The sequence below is a fragment of the Carlito syrichta genome, unplaced genomic scaffold, assembly GCF_000164805.1.
Source record: "Carlito syrichta isolate Samal-C Ts95f unplaced genomic scaffold, Tarsius_syrichta-2.0.1 Scaffold311617, whole genome shotgun sequence".
Taxonomy (NCBI): domain Eukaryota; kingdom Metazoa; phylum Chordata; class Mammalia; order Primates; family Tarsiidae; genus Carlito; species Carlito syrichta.
Window position 1 is genome coordinate 87,431 of NW_007255713.1, and position 10,983 is coordinate 98,413.

A 10,983-nucleotide genomic window follows, 5' to 3' on the forward strand; every position below is an offset into this window, starting at 1 on the left:
GCAAAATGGAGAGCATTACCCAAATGATTTAAAGGTGACATTCTAACTCTATGACAGTGATGAGGACCTGAAGACCTGATTACTTGAAGACCTGAAATAAAATTAATTCACACATGTCAGTAGTGGGAGAAAGCTGGAGGGGCAGCCATCTTTTATTTCTCCTCTCAATACAACCATGCTCATCCACAGGCTGGGTCTGAGAAATTGGGAAAGTGTGTGTATATACTGGGGGGAGGGAAGTCGCTAGACTTTTTAAATAGACAATTAGACATGGAAGACACAAGATACTCTTGACAGGTCAGTAAGTCAGGAAGATACAAGATACCATTTAGGGGTCAGTAAGTCTTGGGGAAGATGTATCCCAAAGCAGGGTCCCCAGCCCCTGGGCCTGACCTGTAGGAACTGGGCCGCACAGCCGGAGGTGAGCAGCGGGCAAGCAGAGCTCCATCTGCTGTCACATCAGTAGTAGCATTAGATTCTCACAGGAGGTGAGCCCTTTTGTGAACTGTGCATGCGAGGGACCTAGGTTGCGTGCTCCTTATGAGAATCTAATGCCTGATGATCTGAGTTGGAGCTTGAGGTGGTGATTAACAGTGAGGTTTGACTGGACACCCCCTCCCCACCACCACTGTGGAAATATTGTCTTCCATGAAAGTGGTCTCTGATGCCAAAAAGGTTGGGAACCACTGTCCTAAAGGATGTGGGGCTTGAGCCAGGCCTTGCAGGATGGCGTGTGAAGTGGTCTAACTGGAAGGTTATTTGTTGTTATTGCTAAGTAGTAAGAAATAAAAGCAGGTGGGTTGGATGGTATCATAGTATGTGAGCCTTGGCAATTGAGTAGAACTTTGAAAAGACCCATCATCCCAAGCTCCTGTGAAGCCCATGGGTTTAGGGAAAGGTCTGTGTTGGTGTTGACAGTGTTGGTAGGTGACTGTTTAGGGTTTGTGTCTAGAGTTTATGACTAGTATAAGGTAAACCCTGAAAGTTTCCTTCCAGAGAAACAGACTAACAAGCTGTTCATCCTTTTCTCACCTTTAAGTTTTTCTGGAATCATATGTCTAGTTCATTTATATATTAAAACTAAAATTAAATTGAGCCAGCAAATTGAGAAGTTCAAGTCTTGTGCAGCTAGTCCACAGCCCAGGCAAAAAAACAAAAACAGAACAAAACCACACAAACACAGAACTACATTCAAAATAAAAATGGTAAAACCTGGTGTACACTACCTTTAAGCACATTAGGAAGTTACAATTTGGTAAAGAAGGCAACATTACTTGGCATGGAAACTTTCCATTTTGAAAATACCTTAATTATTCTTTTTTGGATTCTGGAGGAGACAAAGAGAATTTGTGATGGACAGGCAATCTAGAATACTGCGGTATTCTATGTTGGGGACAGAGAATGAAAAGGACAAAGATACTTAAAATCTGCTATAGTCTCCAATTTATTTTTCTAGGTTTCACACACACACACACACACACACACACACACACACACACACACAAGCTGACCTGTTCACCACCTCTTCATCAGCCTCTACCTTAGTCAATGTTTTCACCCCATTCCTTAAGCACAGTGACCACTTCTTTCTTAAGCCCCAAACTTAAAAAACACTCTCCTCAGTCTCTCTGACCATTTGCATCTTCTTTCTTTCAGTTACTATACTCAGGTCATTCCTCTAAAGAGACAGCTTTTCAGGTTAATCCAACCTCAAACTGTGGCCTGCAGGCACTGGTTTCTGTGTGTGTAATTACAGAGTATCTTGTAGTTCTACTTGTACTTTTGCCTCCTAGGGAATAAAGTCCTTAAGTGAAAATGTGAATTTTATGCATATTTGTGCACTACCCTCCAACAGTGCTTTGAATTTGTTTATTTCAATGTATTTGCTAAACATTTATGACATGTTAAACACCGCCATTGTAGGTGATGTGAACAAAACATAAGTCAAATGTAATCCTTGGCCTTCAGGCTCTCAGAATTTAGCCAGGAAGAGAGAGAAGGAAATGGTTGATTGCCATAGAGTAGGATGCTTGCATTAAGGTAAATTCAGGGTGCCATGGCAGCAAAGAGCTGCCAGGCTTAACATAGACTGAGAAGAGCCTGGGAGAGATTGAAAATGAACTAACACCCAAACTGAGCCTAGAAAGGCAAGTGTGAGTTAACCAGGTGTTGAAAAGAGGAAATGGACATTTGAGAAAGAGGGAAAAGACCAGGAGAAAACCGGAGAAGAAAACAAACTACAGCTAGTTCAGGGGAATTGAAAATACTGCATCAGGCTGGGTGCAGTGGCTCTCGTCTATAATCCCAGCACTTTGGGAGGTGGAGGTGAGGGGTTCAAGACCAGTCTCAGCAACATGGCAAGACTCATTTCTACAATAAGTTAAAAAAAAAAAAAGTAGTCAGATGTGGTCGCACCCGTCTATAGTTCCAGCTACTTGGAAGACTGAGGTGGAAGGATCTCCTGAGCCCAGCAGGTTGAGGCTGCAGTGACTGTGAGCATGCCACTACACTCCAGTCTGGGTGACAGAGTGGGACTCTGACAAGAAAGAAAGAAAGAGAGAGAGAGAGAGAGAGGAGGGAGGGAGGGAGGGAGGGAGGAAGAAAATACTGCATCAAAATCTCAAGTGCCTGTGCCATAAGAGATAAGATAGACAAGTGAGACCTCATCAAACTGACAAACTTCTGCAAAGCCAAAGAAACCATTAAGAGAGTGAGAAGACAGCCCACAGACTGGGAAAAAATATTTGCCACCTGTATATCTGATAAAGACCTGACATCTAGGATATACATGGAACTAAAAACGTGCCAAAAAGAATAAAACAAACAGCCCCATTACAAAGTGGACAAAAGATATGAATAGACACCTCTCTCTCTCTCTTTTTTTTTTTTTTTTGAGTTGGAATCTCACACCCAGGTAGCAGGTAGGCTGGGACGGTAGGATCCTAGGGGTAGCACAGTGCATCTGGGAGACAAGATCGCTGGGGTAGAAAGCAAAAGGCAAGGGCACAGGGCAGGAAGAACTCTTTGTGGAATTGTTTTTGTCCTCTCTTCCCTTTTCTGTTTATGAAATGGAAACTTCTGCCATTTTGGAAGTATTGGTATGGAAAGTAAGGGTGGAGAGAAGAATCTATCTTCCTTCCTTCTGCAGTGAAAAGACCATGGCATGAAACACTACACAGCGCAGCTCATTCCTTTGGCTCTCCCTGTCTTAAACTGCCTGACAGTAACACATGACGCTTTGCCTGCTGTTTCCAGTCACTGGGTGAGTCTCCCCAGCTCAGGGGGATGAACGAAGGAGCTCAATTTAGGTTCAGGCCCCAGCCACTGTCTCAAACCCGCTTCTGGCAAAACAATTTTTTTTTTTGAGTTGGAGTCTCACTCCATCACCCAGGCTAGACTGCTGTGGCACACTCATGACCATCCCAGCGTCGACCCGCTGGACTCCGGTGATCCTTCCGCCTCAGCCTTCCAAGTAGCCAGAACTACAGGTGCGCACTACCATGCCTGGCTAATTTTTGATTTATTGTAGAGACGAGGTCTTGCCAAGTTGCCTGGGCTGGTCTCCAACTTATGGGCTCAGGCAATCCACTCGCCTCGGCCTCCCAAAGTACGGGGATTACAGGCTGAGCTACTGAGCCCGGACTAAAACACGAATCTTTAGAACTTGCCTGACTCGCATGTGTTTATGAATTGCTTCAGAGTCTGTATGGGGAAGATGTCCGGTCCCAAGGGAGGTCAAGGATGCAATGAGCCATGAGTTTACCACTGCCCTCCAGCCTGGGTGACAGAGTGAGACCTTGACTCAAAAATAAAGTAAGAAAAGTTATGGAGTTGAAGGGACAAGAGGGAACTGTTCTTGGGGCCTCTTCTTGGTACCTCATGTCATCTTACATCCTGGCTATGGTGAATGAGACAACTGTAGTGTTAATGTTCTGCATTGGTTCAGATACCAGAGGACTAGGAAATAAGAGTTTCAGAAAGTTATCTCCTTAGCAAAGCACCCACGAAAGACTGCCAGGACCAGAGGACTGGGCAGGGAAGTTTGCCTAGCGACCTGCCCTTTCATCTCTGGGCAGAGAATGGGACCAGTTTATAAACTCATCCATCCCATTGACCAACACCAAGACTCAACACAACTAGCATTATTCAGAGATGAATAAATGGAAAATTATTCTCAGAGCTAATGAGTGTTATGAGGAGGAGAATATAGCAGCAGCAAGTCACTTTGGCATAAACAGAGAGCTTAGAAACTCTACCAGAAATGGAGAAACACAGAGACCACAAAATGTGTTTATAGACCTATCTGTTAAAAATATGGGTAGGCTGGGCGTGGTAGCTCATACCTGTAATCTCACCACTTTGGGAGGCTGAGGCGGGAGGATTGCTTGAGGCCAGGAGTTCAAGATCAGCCTGGACAACATAGTGTGACCCCAATCTGTACAAAAAAGTAAAAAATTAGCCAGGCGTGGTGGTGTATACCTGTAGTCCCAGGTATGTGGGAAGTTGAGGTGGAAGCATCACTTGAACCCTGGAGCTCAAGGCTGCAATGAGGTTTGATTGCACCACTCACTGCACTTCAGCTTGCGCAGCAGAGTGAGACCTTGTCTCTAAAAATAAATAAAAGGTAGGAAATCTACTTACAAGAGAGAGTGGAGGCTGTCTCTCCACGCAGTATTTCCATTCAATTTAGCATGGGAGTACCAGGGATTTGGGGACCAAAGGAGAACTAAAAAGGGGAAAATCAAATTTTAAATATACAAGATGTACAGCAAGGAGGAGAAGTGGTCTCAGGAAAGTCCTTGGGACTGGAGATGCCCCATAGGGCAAATTCCTAAGCATCTCAGATATGGCAGGATGACACTGGAGGAGCAGTGGGTGTGCTTTTCCATATGTGATGCCTCCTCCTTCTCCCCCCGACCCCTTATGTGGGACATTCCCTCGTCTGCTTAGAGCCTTTCCCCTGATCTGGCATAATGGAACCAGGGAAGGAAGTCACAGAGTCTTAACTTGTTGTTGTTGTGAGTTAGGGTCTCACTCTTGGCCCAGGCTGGAGTACAGGGCACAATCCCGGCTCACGGCAACCTCAACCTCCTGGGCTCAAGCTACCATGCCCGGCTAATTTTGGGGGGTATTTTTTGTAGTGATGAGGGAAGACATCTCAATCATTCCTATTTTAGCCTAGGCTGATTTCAAACTCCTGGGCTCAAGCGATTCTCCTGCCTTGGTTTCCCATGGTGCCTGGCTGCAAATTCTTAGCTTTTCAAGTTCAAGCATCAAGGATTCAACTGTAAGACAGACTGATTTAGGAAATAGATATGACTAAGTCAGATGCCCCGTCTAACAAAGAAGGCCACATGTTTATGTTACCGGTTTCTACCCTGATAGGGGAGACACAGTGTCACCACTGAGTCACAAGTGTCATAGTTGAGTCTACCAACAAAAGGTGGATTCCAGGCAACTAGCAGTAATTTATGGGCATCTTGAAGTTTCTTCCCCCAGCCTGTTTACTTTTTAAGCTTTCTTGGTCCTTCCAGTTCCTCCAAATGAACCCAGGCCTTGTAGGGCGTGACAGTCAGCAAAGGCAATGTGCAATCATACCGAATCACACCCATATGTATCTTCTCACACATTCATCCTTACATCAAACCATATGTTCAGTTGTAATACCAGCATAGCATTCGTGGAGTTAGGGTGGGGGGGTTGCGGGCACTCTATAGAAAGTCTCTTTATTTTCACTTTCTTTTTCTTTTTTTGAGTTGGGGGTCTCACTCTGTCATCCAGGCTGGAGTGCAGTGGCACGATCAGAGCCACTGCAGCCTCGACCTGCTGGGCTCGGGTAATCCTTCCGTCTCGGCCTTCCAATGAGCTGGAACTACAGGCGCGCGCTATTACACCCAGCTGTTTTTTATTTCCTGGGCTCAGGCAGTCCTCTTGTTTCTGCCTCCCAAATTTTGCTGGGATGACAAGCATGAGCCATAGCACCTGGCTGTATTCTCAATTTCCCATTCTCTCTCAAGAAGGAAATTCATACCTCTAGTTGGGTTCCTCCTCCCTCCCCCCAGAGATGAGCTTTGCTGAGGGGCTTCTTCTGTTCCTTGTGTGTGTGGGGGAGGGTCTCTCTTCTCTAGGAGTCCACATAGATGGGTGTGGATTGCTGCTCTGTTCCAGCTCTGGTCCTTTCTTCTCTGTGTTCTCCTTGCCTGCACGTGTCAAGCCAATCCCGAGATTTGGGTTTGAGTTCAGATGGAGTGCCTCTTCGCAGGGAGCCTCCTGTGCCTGTGAGTCACCTATTGTCACTGGGCTTCAAGGCCCGCATTCTCATCTTCACTCCAAGGTGCCATACTCCCCTGCCAGTGGACTTCCTGTTAGCTTCTGCCAAAAAGAGGCACCAGCAGGAGATGTGGAGGGGATAGAAGGAAGGACAAGGTCTCTCTGGTTTTCCCATTCTTGTCAGCATCTCGCTGGCAAAAGCAGTTGGCCTGTCTGTGGATTTTCTCATTATTGGAGGTATTGATACATGATCTTTGTGGTCAGTTTACTTTTTATCCTTCTGCTCAGCAAGGGCTGCAGGTCAGGACCTTGAACTATAAAAGTCTCATATCAATTTGTTCATTCATTGAACAAATCTTTATTGAACACCTATTATGTGCCAGGCCTCATGAATATTCCAAGGATCTACCAGAAAACAAAACAGAAAAAAGGCCCTGATTTCTTGGAGCTAAAATGCTAATTGTACGTAATGCCTGTTCTTAGATGTTTAATAGGCATCGCAGACTTGACAGGTTTCAAATAATTTTTTTTTGAGTTGGGATCTCACTCTGTTGCTCAGGCCGGAGTGCAGTAGCATGATCATGGCTCACCACAGCCTTGATCTCCTGGGCACAGGCAATCCTCCCTCCTCAGCCCAAGTGGCAGTGACTACAGGTGTGTACCACCATACCTGGCTAATTTTTTTTCTTTTGTAGAGATGAGGTCTCGCTATGTTGGCCAGGCTGGTCTTAAACTCCTGGGCTCAAGCAATTCTCCCACCTTGGCCTTCTAAAGCGCTGAGATTACAGGCATGAGCCACCATACCTGGCCAACAGGTCTTTTTTTTTTTTTTTTGAGTTGGAGTCTCACTCTGTCACCCAGACTGGAGTGCAGTGTCCCCTCCCGGCCACTGCAGCCTCAACCTGCTGGGCTCCGGTGATCCTTCCACCTCAGCCTTCCCGTAGCTGGAACTACAGGCGTACACTACCATGCCCAGCTAATTTTTTTTGGATTTACTGTAGAGATGAGGTCTCACCAAGTTGCCAGGCGGTTCTCGAACCCTCGGGCTCAGGCAATCCACTCACCTCAGCCTCCCAAAGCGCAGGATTACATGCTGAGCCACCAGCCCGGCTCAAAAGATCTTTTTAAAACTAACAACAAATCAGAAAATTTTCTTGTTTTGAATCAGTTAATCCTTTCCACTTATGTTTGGAATAAAATGAAACCCCTTACCATGCAATGCAAGGCTGGTGTGATCCTCCCTGCCCTTTCCTGGCTTTGTCTCTGGCCAATCTTCCCATCATGTCCCGCTATCTTGAACTTCTTCCTATTCCTTGGACACTGCTGCCCTCTTCAGAGTTCCCATAAGCTGTATTCTCAAGAACTTCCTCACTTGACTCATGTTTCTGCTCCCACATCCCTTCATCGGAAAGGACTTCCTTCACCGTTCCATCTAGATGCTCTCTCCCAGCCAAGATCTATCTCTCTCTTATATTTTATTATTTTTCAAAGTCCTTAGATGATTTTATATATTTGTTCTTTTCTTCCATATTCTTTTGAGTCAGTATCTTACTCTGTCACCCAGCCTGGACTGCAGTGGCACAATCACAGCTCACCACAGCCTCAACCTCCTGGTCTCAGATGATACTTCCACCTCAGTCTCCCAAGTAGCTGGGACTACAGGCATGTGCCACCATGCCCAACTAATTTTTTGATTTTTGTAGAGATGAGGCCTTGCTGTGTTGCCTCAGCTGGTCCCAAACTCCTGAGTTCAAGAAGTCATCCTGGGATTACAAATGTGAGCCACCAAGCCTGGCTGTATTTGTTCATTTATTATCCATCTCCTTCATGAGAATGTACATTCTAAAGTGGCAAGGACTTTGATTCACTACTATGTCCCCAGTGCCTGGAGCAGTAGTACTTGGCACATGGCAGACATTCAGCAAATACTTGTTGATCGAATGAGTGACTGAAAACTCAACTTAAAAGTTCCATGTCTGGGTGTGGTGGCTCACACCTAAAATCCCAGCACTTTGTGAGGTTGAGGTGAGAGGATTGCCTGAGCCAGGGGTTTGAGACCATCCTGAACAACTTGGTGAGACCTCATCTCTACAATACAACAAAAAACTAACTGGGTGTGGTGGTGTATGCCTGTAGTTACAGCTACTTGGAAGGCTGAGGTGGAAGGATCACCTGAGACCAGCAGGTTGAGGCTACAGTGGTCGTGAGCATGCCACTGCACTCCTGCCTGGATGACAGAGTAAGACTCCAACTCAAAAAACAGAAAAAGAAAAAGAAAACAAAAACAAAAACAAAACACAAAAATTTCCATGTATACTGTGAGAGATTTTCAGTTTTGATTTACTAGTACTAGGCATTGTTGGTGGCTAATACTAACAAATCCCACATTTCCTTTCCTTTTACTCTGTTCTGAAAGAAGAAATACTAAATCCAAAGAAAAATCAGGTGGTACAAATATCAAGGGATTTTTAGGGCTTAATCCCAGCCCGAGTGCAGTATTTCCCTACCTACCCACTCTCTGCTCTGCTTGCTTATTGAGGCCCTGGCATGTCCATTAGTGATGACCCAATTAAATTTGTGACTATATAACAATACAGCAATGGCTAGACAAAGATGAAGAGGCCTCTTCTTTCAAGAAGGTTGAAGAAATAGCATCGCAGAGGCCAAAACATCACTATGGGAAACCCACATCTACCATACCTTTGTTTATGGAGTCAGGTTCATCAGTAGTGGGAAGGCTTTGATCAACCTACTGGATATTTCAAATGAACACAAAACTATGACTTGAGAATGTTAGCTTTAGAAACGACAGAAAGCAAACTAGGAATGTATTGTCAGCAAAAGGATGCAGAGAGACTGATACCCGGAGGAAGACACGAAATCTGAAATTTTTAAGCTAGTCACCAAAGAAAAGATGTTGGTCATCACTCTGATTTTATATCTGGACCTAACTGCTGTTACGTTTGGAGACTAGGCTTGGAAAGGATCGGTAAGATTTCTTATTTATCATACTGGGTCTGGGAAAATGCCTGGATCCCAAAGGGATTTAATAGAAGAGGAAAGAAATAATAATATTAGGGAGCAGTTTGGATTTACACCCCAAGAGGGAACCTCGGTTCAGGAAATAATTGAAAGTCGCCCCCTGATGGTGACAGATGGAAAGGCCTTAATAAGAACAATGTGGGGGACATTCCTTGGATAAGCGGGATGGTTACAGAAAACTGAGACAGGTTTAAGGGAAGAAGTTCAGAAAAATAATCAGAGGATACGTTAGGCATTCTTTTGTGGATTTCAAGGTGACATGGTTTTGTTAATGGAAAAGCATGACGAGCACACGCCATGAGGTCCTGTGGGGGTGAGGACTCCAAAACAGGGGTCCCCAATCCCCAGGCCACCAACCGATCTGTGGCCTGTTAGGGACTGGGCCACATAGCAGGAGGTGAGCAATTGGAGCTCTCTCTTCTGTCAGATCAGCTGGGGCATTAGATTGTCTTCAAAGCATGAACCTTATTGTGGACTGTGCATGGGAGAGATCTAGGTTGTACACTCCTTATGATCTAATGCCTGATGATCCTTCCACCTCCCCATCCACGGAAAAATTGTCTTTCATGAAACCGGTCTCTGATGACCAATCTGGGGACTGCTGCTCTAAAGAATGAAATCCACCAAACAGGGCCAGACAGTAACACACCAGAATAGGTCTGTTTTCAGTTTTGATTTACTAGTACTAGGCATTGTTGGTGCCTAATACTGACAAATCCCACATTTTCTTTCTTTTTAGTCTGTTCTGAAAGAAGAAAGGGCTTCACAGGCCAACTCTGATCTAGTTCTGCCTCTTCTTCACCTGAAATAAATTTTTGTAAAAATGGCATGTTGACATTTTTAAGGTAATTTCTAAAAGAATGTGTAAATATATAGAAAATGCAAAAATAAATTTAAATAAATCAATAATTACAATAAACATAAATGGATTAAGCTCACCTATGAGAAAGACATTCTTAGGTTGGATTTTAAAATATCCAGTCATCAGCTGGGCTCAGTGGCTCAGCCTGTAATCCCATGCTTTGGGAGGCTGAGGTGAGTGGATTGCCTGAGCCCGGGGGTTTGAGACACATCTGGGCAACTTGGTGAGACCTCATCTCTACAATAAATCAAAAAAAATTAGCCGGGCATGGTAGCGCACGCCTGTAGTTCCAGCTACCTGGAAGGCTGAGGCGGAAGGATCTCTGGAGCCCAGCGGGTCGAGGCTGCGGTGGCCGGGAGCGGCTGCTGCACTCCAGTCTGGGCGACAAAGTGAGACTCCAACTCAAAAAAATAAAAATAAAAATAAAGAAAAGTAAACAAAAAAAAATCCAGCCATAAGTCAAGCATGGTGGCACACGCCTGTAATCCCAGAAATTTGGGAAGCCAAGGCAGAAGGATTGCTTGAAGTCAGGAGTTCAGGACCAGTCTGGGCAACATAGTGAGACCTTGTCTATACACAAAAATACATACATACCTACATACATACATAATCCAGTCATGTACCATTTGCCAAGACATATATAAAATATAATAACACAGAATGACTGAATAAAAAATGAGGTCCAAGGAATGAGTATTTTCTTACTACCCCTCCCCTATTTTAAAGTTTCCCCCATGTCTACCTACTTTGCCTCCTGAGCCATCATATCTCTATGTTCAAGGTGATGTCCAAGAGTCTCCCACCAAAAA